The sequence below is a fragment of the Myotis daubentonii genome, chromosome 9 (assembly GCF_963259705.1).
Source record: "Myotis daubentonii chromosome 9, mMyoDau2.1, whole genome shotgun sequence".
NCBI classification, from domain to species: domain Eukaryota; kingdom Metazoa; phylum Chordata; class Mammalia; order Chiroptera; family Vespertilionidae; genus Myotis; species Myotis daubentonii.
Window position 1 is genome coordinate 79,018,457 of NC_081848.1, and position 11,270 is coordinate 79,029,726.

Sequence of the window (11,270 nt, forward strand, 5' to 3'; positions counted from 1 at the left end):
TGACACACTTGAGAAAATCTTTACAGCATGTATGAAAGCGTTCGCAGCGCGGATAGAGAAAGAGCGTGTTTTCTGGGCCTGCTGGGACCCATTGCCACACACTTGGCTTAAAGCAGCTCCCGTTTTAGACTCTGTCCGGCCTGGAGGTCAGAGGTCCAGCGGCGCCAGGTGCTCATCCTAGGGCCGCACAGGGCCTAAGTCCAGGTGGCAGCGCCTGGAGCAGGCTCAAGCAGGTCCTGGCAGAATTTACTGCCATTGGGGTTAGGGCTGAGGTCCCCACCGCTGAAGGCTGGCCAGGGGACATTCTCAGCTCCTAGAGGCCACTACATCCCTTCACTCGAGGCCCCTCCATCATCAAAGCCATCAAGAGCGCATTGCATCCTTTTCATGCTCCGAATGCGAGGCTTCAGAATTCCCTCCGAGATCTTTCTGGCTTTGCCTGTGGCCACATCTCTTTGCTTCCAAGGGCTCATGCAATTACACTGGGCAGCCCGGATAACCGGGGATCATCTTCTTCTAGATCAGCTGATTAGTGACTTTAATTACATCTGTAAAATCCCTTTTGCCGCTAACCTATCATAACTACAGGCCTGAAGCCAGTGGATGAAGGTCATGGGGGCCAAAATTCTGCCTCCCACCGAGCTCAGAAAAGTCAGTTAAAAAAAAAAAAAGATTAAATTCTCCATCGATAGGAACGGAGCAAAGAACATGAGCCAGAAGTTCACAAAAGCCCACCAGAGTGGCTCGGTTGATTGAGCATCATCCTGTGCAACGGCAGGTTGCTGGCTCAACTCCTGGTCGGGGCACATGCCTGGGTTGCAGTTGCAGTCCCTGTCATGCCCGTACAAAAAGGCAGCCGATGTTTCTCTCACTTTCTGAACATGTCCTCTGGTAAGGATTGAAAAGTAAAAAAAAAAAAAAAAAATTAATAAAAAAAAATTTTTTTGAGTTCACAAAAGAAAATATATCAACAATGAATGCGTGAAATAAGCTCTGCCTCGTTAGAAGAGATGCTGATTAAAATAACGAGCCCTAGCAGGTTTGGCTCAGTGGCTAGAACATCAGCCTGCAGACTGAAGGGTCCTGGATTCAATTCCAGTCCGGGGCACATACCACAGTTGCAGCCTCCTCCCTAGCCTGGGCCCTGGTTCAGGGAGAGTGAAGGAGGCAACCAATAGATGTGTTTCTCTCATATTGATATTTTTCTCTGTCTTTCCTTCTCCCACTCTCCCTAAAAATCAATGGAAAAATATCCTCAGGTGCGGATTAAAAATAATCTATCTATCCTAATAAAAAGGTAATATGCTAATTAGACTGAACATCTTCCGGACGACCTTCTGACGTCCTTCCGGACAAAGCCATGGTGGCAGGGCTGAGGCAGAGTCAGTTAGAGGCAATCAGGCAGGCAGGGGGAGCAGTTAGGAGGATCAGGCCAGCAGGGGAGAGCAGTTAGGGGGATCAGGCCAGCAGGCAGGTGAGCAGTTAGAAGCCAGCAGCCCTGAAGGGTCCTGGATTGGAGAGGGTGCCAGCCAAGCTGAGGAACCCCCTGCTCCCTGCATGAATTTCGTGCACCGGGCCTCTAGTATCCTGTCTAATAAAAGAGAAACGTGGTAATTAGCTGTACCTCCGCTACCCTTCCCATTGGCTAATCAGGGCGATATGCAAATTAACTGCCAGCCAAGATGGCGGCCAGCAGCCAGGCAGCTTGAAGCGAACATGAGGCTTGCTTGCTTCAGTGACGGAGGAAACAACGTTCCCCGCCTGCCTTGCCGGCCTCTAAGCTTGCAGTTTGAAACATTGTTACAAATATAGAAGCTAAACAAAACCCCAGAAACCTGCTTTCAGCAAGCTGGGATCTCAGGGCTAGAGTTGAAACAGTGTTTCGATTATAGAACCCAAACAAACCAGATACCTGCTTTCAGCAGCCCGAGGCCTCAGAGCTAAAGCTGGCCCAGAATAAAAAAAAAAAAAAAGAAAGAAAGAAAGAAAGAAAAAGGAGCGGTTGGGAGCTTCAGTCACCCGCCAGCCTGAAAATAGCCCTCAGCCCCTCACCCAGACTGGCCAGGCACCCCAGTGGGGACCCCCACCCTGAAGGGTGTGTGACCAGCTGCAAACAGCCATCAGCCCCTCACCCAGGCTGGCCAGGCACCTAAGCAGGACCCCCACCCTGATCCAGGACACCCTTCAGGGCAAACCAGCCGGCCCCCACCCGTGCACCAGGCCTCTACCCTATATAGTAAAAGGGTAATATGCCTCCCAGCACCGGGATCAGTGGAGCTGAGAGGCCTCCTGGCACCGGGATCAGCGTGACAAGGGGCAGCGCCCAAACCCCCTGATCGCCCTGTGGCTCTGTGTGTGACAGGGGGTGGGGCCACAACCTCCCTATCCGCCCTGTTCTGTTCGTGACAGGGGAAGGCGCCCCAACTCCCTGATCGGCCCTGCTCTGTGCATGACAGGGGGGAGCTCCCCAACCCCCTGATGGGCCCTGCTCTGTGCATGACAGGGGGGAGCTCCCTAACCCCCTGATCGACCCTGCTCTGTGTGTGACAGGGTACGGAGCCCCAACCCCTCTGATAGGCCCTACTCTGTGAGTGACAGGGGGCAGCGCCCCAACCCCCTGATGGGCCCTGCTCTGTGGGTCACAGGGGGTGGCGCCATAACCTCCCCATCGACCCTGCCTTGAGTGTGACAGGGGGCGGTGCCCCAACCCCCCAATCGGCCCTACCCTGAGTGTGACTGAGGGTGGCATCGCAACCTCCTGACCCGTCCTGCTCTGTGCATGACAGGGGGCAGTGCCCCAACTCCCCAATCAGCCCTGCTCTGAGCCCCACCAGGGGCTGCACCTAGGGATTGGGCCTGCCCTCTGCCACCCGGGAGCAGACCTAAGCCAGCAGGTCGTTATCTCCCGAGGTGTCCCAGACTGCAAGAGGGCACAGGCCGGGCTGAGGGCCCTCCCCTCCCCGCAGGTCCCGGCCGGCAGCCAGAAAGCCCCAATCAGCCCTGATCGCTGCCCAGGCCTAGGGACCCTACCTGTGCACAAATTTCGTGCACTGGGCCTCTAGTAATAAAAATAATAATAATAATAATAATAATAATAATAATAATAATAAAGATCAGTAAGCACATCAATTGGCCAAGGTTTGAAAGATGATAATGCTCAGAGGGCTCAGAGGGCCAGGGTGTGGCTAGCCACGGGATGTGTTCATGGTTTGATTTTATTTTTAACATTTTTAAAACTTGACAAAAGTAAGATATTTTTATTCTGAAAAAGGAATTAATAGATGCATGCAGCTCTTAGCAACAATGGCCCATCCCCTAAGGACTTGTCTTACTGCAATTAAAGAATTCCCTCGATGTTTGCCGAATGGGCTACAGCACAGTGTACGCATTTGCCCCGACTGCATGGTGTTGGTGTTGAGGCTGGTGTAAATACAGGGGGCTAACGGGATCTCTCACCAAAGGGGAGGTGGAAATTAACTAGTGGGGAGGGGCCCGGCTTAGCCCATAGGAGGAGGGCCAGCATATTGTCCCTGGTGCAGTCGGACTGTCCCCAGGATGCAGACAGATGCCCTCTAGGCTGTGTCTATCACTAGCTTTCAGTCAGTCTGCCTAGTGCTTAGGGGTGCCTGCAAGGAGAGAAAGGGCTCATGGGGCCCTCTGAGCAGCTGGGTCCTCACAGCAGGCCCCTGTGTGGGTCTCCTGGGCACGGGACACTGTCCAGCTCAGCCTCAGGATCACTCCCTGCCACAGCCGGCAGTGTCGAGGGATCGATGCTGGTCTGGACGTGAAACCAGAGAGACGTCTAACTGGCCCCTATGTGACGGTGACAAATAACCCCAAGCTCCACGGTTTAAACAGCACTTGTTATCTCCCATTTTGCTGAGACGGGACTCCGAGTGTGGCTCAGCCGGATGCCCCCCGGCGCTGGGTCTCTCACAGGCCCGATCACGGTGTGGGCCTGGGCTGCAGCCATTCCCAGGCTCCATGGGTCCAGGCGTGCTCCCCTGAGAGGCCGCCCTCAGTTCCCAGCCGCAGGGGCCGCTCCATGCGGCAGCTCAGGACGCGGCAGCCGGCTCCGTCAGAAGGAACAAGCGAGAAAAGCCAGAGGGAGCGGACTAACGCGATGGGACTCACCATCCTTCATGACCTAACCTCGGAAGAGACATCCCATCACTCGTGCCATGTTCCGTTTGTGTGAGGCGGGTTAGCAGGCCCAGCCCCCTTCAAGGAGAGGGAACCACACCCCACAAGACCACCAGGAGGTGGGGACCCTTAGGGGTCATCTTAGAAGGCTACCTACCACCGTAGGTGACAAGAAAGGCTTTGTTTTCGTCTTCATGCCTGTGCCCTTAAGAGCACCTGCCACACCACGATTCTCATCCGGGTCTCCCATCTGCCCTGTGAGCTAAGACAGAGGTCCCTCTCCCCGGGACAGATGAGGAAACTGAGTCTGGAGGGGCTCCGTGTTGCCTCACCCAATGGGCTGGAAGCACCATGTCTAAGAACAGCCCTGCCCCCCATCAATGGAGGCCAGGAGCACAGGACCTGCACAGGAGAGGAGGAAGCCCAGCGGGCAGCGCGCAGCACAGCAGGCCGGGGAAGGGCCAAGCTGGGTCCTGGCACGGGCTGGCCCTGCAGTCATAGAGCAGCAGCTTCCGCCTGCAGCTGCGGCCAGCCCGGAGGGTGGACCCAGCAACGTCACAGCCAGTGGTTTGCAAAGCAGCTGAGAAAGGGGGTTCTTGGCAGGACGTCCAGTGCCTGCCCTGCCCCCAGGCAAGAAAACAAGCCTGAGATTCATTAGGGCACAGGGTCCTCCTCTCCCCTCGTTGCGCCCCCCCTCCCCCGCCCCTCACAAGGTGTCCCTTGGAGCCTGCAGTGGAGAAAGGCGTCCTCTTGGTGGGGACAGACACTGTCCGGCTCAGCCTCAGGACCACTCCCTGTCACAGCAGGGCGCTGGGGAGGCTCCCTCAGCACAGAGCCCTTCCTCCCCAGATACCCAGCCAGAGGTTGCACCACACTTGGTTGGAATGCCAGCAATGCTCCCTCAGCTCCCAAGCATGTGCTCCGCGCTTTGGGCAAAGTGCCAACCACCTCCCTGTTCGGTTCCCACTTTGTTTTTTAGGGGGAAACTTCCTGGTGAGGCTGTGGGGGTGCAGAGGAGATCCCAAGAGGGGCCACTGTCCTCACCACCTGGAGGCACCGGCCATCACCAGTCCGGCACCCTGGGCCTGCTCCTCACTCTCGTCATGTTCATTTCCTTCCTGGTGCATCCGGCCACGCGGGGCTGGGTTTCCTCGTCACGAGCAGGGAGCATGTGCCCACGTGGGTCTTTGTAAAGGTAGCATCAGGGCTTTTATTCAAGCATCACGCATCTATTGAGCGCCTACTGCATGCCAGGAACTGAGCTAGGCCCTGTGAACTGATACAGAGAGTGCTCAGATGGATTCTAAGAGCACGTGGAACGACATAAAAATCGCCCAGCCGCTCAGTAACGTGGGGAAAGCATGGGCCCCGAATCCTTCAGATCTGAGTTCACACCCCGCCCCAGCCCCATCCTCAGGCCTCTGTTTCCACCCCCATGAAGCAGGGTTTGCAGCAAGATGGGCACACAGTAGGGCCTCATCCTCCCTGCCCCCTCACCCACTTCCTTCCACACCGTCTCTGGAGAAGAATGAGCCAGTGTTTTAGGGTCACAAAGGATTCTCAGATCCCTCACACATCAGCCCTGAAGCTGCCCCGAGAGCAGCTCAGCAGTTACCCTGCTGCTGCTCTTGGGAAAACGGAGACTCAGAGAGGCCACGTGCTCTGTCCCAGGTCACACCGTGAGTGGGGGGGCACAGTGGGCACGCAGCCTGGCCCGGTACTGGAGGGACACCATGTCTCAGAGCACAGGCCATGCACGGGGGCCTTGGCGAGCAAACCCATGCCCTGGGGACAAGTGTGTGGAACACCGTATGCTTCTCAGGCCACACGGGCTGCATGCTATTTCCAGTTCTCTCACGTGACACAAGCAACAAGAATCTGGGGAGACCCGACCATTGCTGTGTTGGGAACTGAGCTTGTGGTGGGAACTAAGTGGGGGGAGAGGGGAGGGTGATGAGGGTCAGCAGGGTGGAGGCGGGAGAGCGGAGGGCTGAAGGCCGAGCCCAGAGGCCTGTGGGGTTGGGGTGCAGCTCAGAGCAGAAGGCCCACGGGGAGCCTAGGTCAGGGCCCAGGACAGGCCCGTCGGCCAGGGTGGCGTCTGGGGCCACGCCAGGTCAGACCGCAGTGCAGACCTCCTCCTGAACCGGCAGCTGCTGAGACAGGGCCCTAGGAGTCAGTGTGGATGTGGGTCCCAAAAAGTAGGTCAGAGCTGGCAAGAAACTGAGGAAGGTGCATTATCCGCTGGTAGCAGCCAGCTCAGTCCCGTGGGGCCCTCGGGGCACGGAATCTGGGTGCTCTCTCCACCCCCTGCACCGCTGGCCATCAGCTGGGGACCACTCAGAGGGCACAGAGCTCCCTGCACGGAGATGGGGATGAGCGAGAGACAGCAGGACGGGGCCGGAAGCCGCCCCCGTGACTGCCTGGAAAGCAGCCCAGACTTTGAGCTTGCTGCCAGGCCAGCTGCCCAGAGCTCTTCGGCAGGGCACAGGTCCAAGGGCAGAGACGACCAGGACCCAGGAGCCTGGAAGGGAGGCCCCTGGATCCTAGGCTGAAGGGGGACTGGAGTCATCCAGGCTGGGGAGAGCTGGTGCCCGGCCTGCAGGGGTAAGCCAGGCGAGGGGACCTGGTAGCTCAGGGTCAAGGTCTGTTCTGCAAGACGGAGGAGAAGTCCCCACCTGGTTCGGGCGGCAGATGGATGGTGTGAGCCCCTCAGAGCCAGCAACGCCCCAGCAGCTGAAACCAGGCAACCCTTTCAGAGAATGAGGCCCAGGGACCTTCGGCTCCCCTCAGAGCAGGCTGAGCGTGCCCCCCTGGGACGCTGGCGCCATATCAAGTGTGTCCTGTGTGCCAGGTCGTCATGTTGGGTGGGCACGGGCCAGGCAGGGGACCATGGGGAGTTCATGTTTAATGAAGACAGAGTTTCGTTATGCAAAATAATGAGTTCTGGAGACGATGGTGAAGGTGGCTGCACAACACTGTGGGTGTGCCTGATACCCCTGCGCTGGGCACTTCGAAATGGTTAAAATGGCAAAGTTTACCTTCAGTGGATTTTATTTTTATTTTATTTTTTTTTGGTTTTTTTACAGAGAGGAAGGGAGAGGGATAGAGAGTTAGAAACATCGATGAGAGAGAAACATCGATCAGCTGCCTCCCACACAGCCCCCACTGGAGATGTGCCCGCAACCAAGGTACATGCCCTTGACTGGAATCGAACCCGGGGCCCTTCAATCCCCAGGCCAATGCTCTATCCACTGAGCCAAACTGATCAGGGCAACCTTCGGTGGATTTTACCATAATATTTTTACAGATCCTGGTGGGGTTTTTGTTTTGTTTTATTGATTTCAGAGGGAGGAAGGGAGAGAGAGATGGAAACATCAATGATAAGAGAGAATCATTGATGGCTGCCTGCTGTACGCCCCTCATGGGGGAACAGAGCCCACAACCCGGTCACGTGCCCTGACCAGGAATGAGCCATGACCTCCTGGTTCATAGGTTGACGCTCACCCACTGAACCACGCCAGCCGGGCCCTGGTGGGTTTTTTAATGACTTGAAACACACACACACACACACACACACACACACACACACACACACACATCAGAACAATCTGTTCCGCTGGCAGATGGAACAAAACCTCGGGGAAGCTCCAGGTCAGACTGCGGCACCAGGAGCTGCCAATCGTGACTTTCCTCTGGAAAACAGCTGCTTCTGCCAGGAGGTTTAGGAAGCCTGGCCTCCCACCACCAGGAGACACCAGGTCCCTGGGACCCGAGAACAGCTCTGCCGTTCTGCGCGCGTCCCACGGGAAGCTGAAACTAATGAGGATTGGGGGCGAGGCAGGTTTTCATTGTATTTGCACGTCAGCGCCAGCGGCCGGCCTGGACCGAACTGCACAACATGATCTCAGGATTTAGGGCCTCCCATTTCCCCCAAGTCAGGAGTTGTTGGCACCAGTCCCCATGAGGGTCTGGCAGCCGCCCTGGCTGCCTGTGTCTTCCCCCTCACCAGGGACACCTGTGTAGGTGTCACAAACACCTACCGAAGGGGGCTGGGGCGATGGTGAGCTGAAGACGAGGCCCATCAGAGCAAGGCGGGAGGGAATTCCCATCATCTTCCTCCCCTGTCTCACGGCCCCATGTCCACGTGGTGCTTCCCAGGATCACCACCCAAATAAGTGATGTGGCCCCCACCGCGTTAAGTACGGTTGAAGGGATGGTGGTGTGTGCCTGGCACAGCCACAAAGGGGTGGACTGTGCTAGGCTGCCTGCCCCCCATCGCGGCTTCCTAAGGCTGGAAACGGTTTCCCTGAGTTCCCTCCCGGAACGACACTGGGTTAGAGGTTGCCTGTGAGGAGGGCTCCTGGGAAGCCTGGGAGGTGGAGCAAAGTGGAGGCCGTGGCTCTGCAGACCTCTCCAGGAGCTCCCGCTTCGGGCTCCGGGCCAGATGGGGCAGCCTCCCCGGCTTCTGCAGCTCCTGTGCTGATTCTTGGCTCCAGGCTGGTGAGGGACCGGCTCTCCTATCCTCCCCTGCCCCAGCCCACACACACTCCTCTATGAAACTCCTTATTTCCCTGGGAGTGTGATGTGTCTGTTTCCTGATCCAACTGGGGCAGAGGGAGGGAAGGGGAAGGGAAATAAGGAAACAGGGAGGGAGGGATGCTGCAGGGGAACCCTAGGTTAAAATAAGGGGAAAGAGGCATATCCAGCAATGAACCTTGTCTGGACCCTAATGACACACACACAACTCTCTAGTAAATAGAGATGGACAGATCTTTCCCACCTCAGGGCCTTTGTACCTGCTGCTGTCTATCCTGGAATGCTTTCCTGTGGGCTCAGTGAGTACCTGGCTCCTTCTCCTTCCCCCTTTCAGGCCTCAGCTCAAGGAGAAGTAGCCTCTAGCCCACCCTCAATCAATAGGCCTATCTGGCCCTAACTGGTTTGGCTCAGTGGATAGAGCATCTGCTTGCAGACTGAAGGGTCCCAGGTTCGATTCCGGTCAAGGGCATGTACCTTGGTTGCGGGCACATCCCCAATAGGGGGTGTGCAGGAGGCAGCTGATTGATGTTTCTCTCTCATCGATGTTTCTAATTCTCTATCCCTCTTCCTTCCTCTCTGTAAAAAAATCAATAAAATATATATTTAAAAAAAAAATAGGCCTATCTGCTATTCTGTATGAGTTTCCAATCGCTGCTGTAACAAATGAGCACAAACTTAGCGGCTTAAAACAACACACAAGTATTCTCCTGTGGTTCTAGAGATAACGGAGCCTAAAATCAAGGTGTCTGCAGGGCTGGTTCCTCCTGGGGCCCCGAGGGGAGAACCCTTTTCCTTGTCTGTTTCAGCCTCTAAGACCACTGGCATCCTTGGCTCATGGCCCCTTTCTCACACTCCCCTGGCCTCTTCCTTAGGGCATCACATCTCCTGCCTGACCCCCTGATTGTCCTCCATCCTCACATCTCACTCTGACCCTTTTGCTTCTCTCTGATAAGGACCCTTGTGATTATAGGGGACCCACCTGGATTATCCAGCATAATCTCCCCGTCTCAAGATCCTTCACGTCATCAAATCTGCAAAGTCCCTTTTGCCACGGAAGGTCACATATTCTCAGGATCTTGGAACTCAGACACCAACATCTTTAAGATCATTCAGCCTATGGCACACCCTCCTCTCTCCCACCATATGATGTCCTATCACCAAGCCTGTTCCTCTTCCTCACTGCAATGATCCCAGTTAGAATTCATTTGTTAATTCGTTTCTGTTTATCACCTGCTCTTCTTCCCCAGGATCAACATTGTTGGTGTTCAGTAACTATGTGTTAAGTAAAGATAAGAATGAATGAATAAATGATGGTTGGATGGATGATGGATGATGGATGATGGGTGGGTAAATGGATGATGGATGGATGGGTGATAGATGGATGGATGAATAGATGGATAATGAATAAATGATGAATAGATGGGAAAATGTATGTATGTATGTATGTATGTATGTATGTATGTATGTATGTATGTATAGATGGATAGATGGATAGATGGATGGATGGATGGATGGATGATGGATGGGTGAATGGATGGTGGATGGATAATTGATGGATAATAGATGAATATTGAATGGATGAACAAATGAACAGTCTCCCACATAAGGGAAAGAGGAAAATGTAGGCTTCTGCAAAGATTCCTATGATGCAGCTTCTATCACAGACGCTCCAGCCTGGCTAGAGCAGGGGAAAGAATAAAAGAAGGTCCCACTCACCCTTCCCATCAGGAAAGCACGCTAGACCTTGAGAGACCTTTTTATCTCAAGGGTTGAAGCCGAAGGGCCTCAGGCATGGACCTGGGAGACCCAGACCACACACACGTTTGCCTTGTCTCCTGAGAAAAAAGAAGAACCGGCCTGTTAGAGCTAAAGTGCAAAGTGAGGACGGGCATGGAGCACAGGTATCATCAGATCCCACCACCCTCTCCACGGCACACCTGGGGAACCAGGGCTCCGTTTCCCTCCGTTTGCAAAGGCAGAGCCAGGCTGGATCCAGGGTCCAGAGTTCTCCCCACACATCTTGACGTTTCCATGCCCAGCAGTGGAGATGGGGACACGGAGCCGTCCCAGCCCCTGAGCACAGGTCCTACAGACACGCAGTTACTCCCTGGGCCTCAATTTCCTCATTTCCAGAATGCGGGCCCATCTCCATCTGTTTCATTCACCACTGGGTTCCCAGGGCCTAAAACAGTGCCTGGCACATAGTAGATGCCCAGTAAATACATGCCTGATGAATCTGTAAACTGGGGGGGGGGGGGGGTGGGGGGGGGGAGAAGGCTGTTGTGAGGATGAAGTGGTTCCATTTATGCAGCCTCTGGTTCACAGGACACAGTGAGTGGCCTATAGCTGTCATCACTGCACCTGTCCCCCGACAGATGGGCCAAATGACAGCAGAGAGGCGAGAACACACCCAGGAGCGTGAGATCCTGGACCCAGTGAGCTGATCAGAGCTGCCCAGCTTGGGCACCTCACCCCCCGGTGCCCTGTCTGCGTCCCTCAGCCTCATGCAGCCGCCATTCACCTGTGCAGCCTGCCTTCCTGCCCCTGCTCACACCACCTCCTCTGCCGGATGCCTTCCTTCCCCTTCTCAC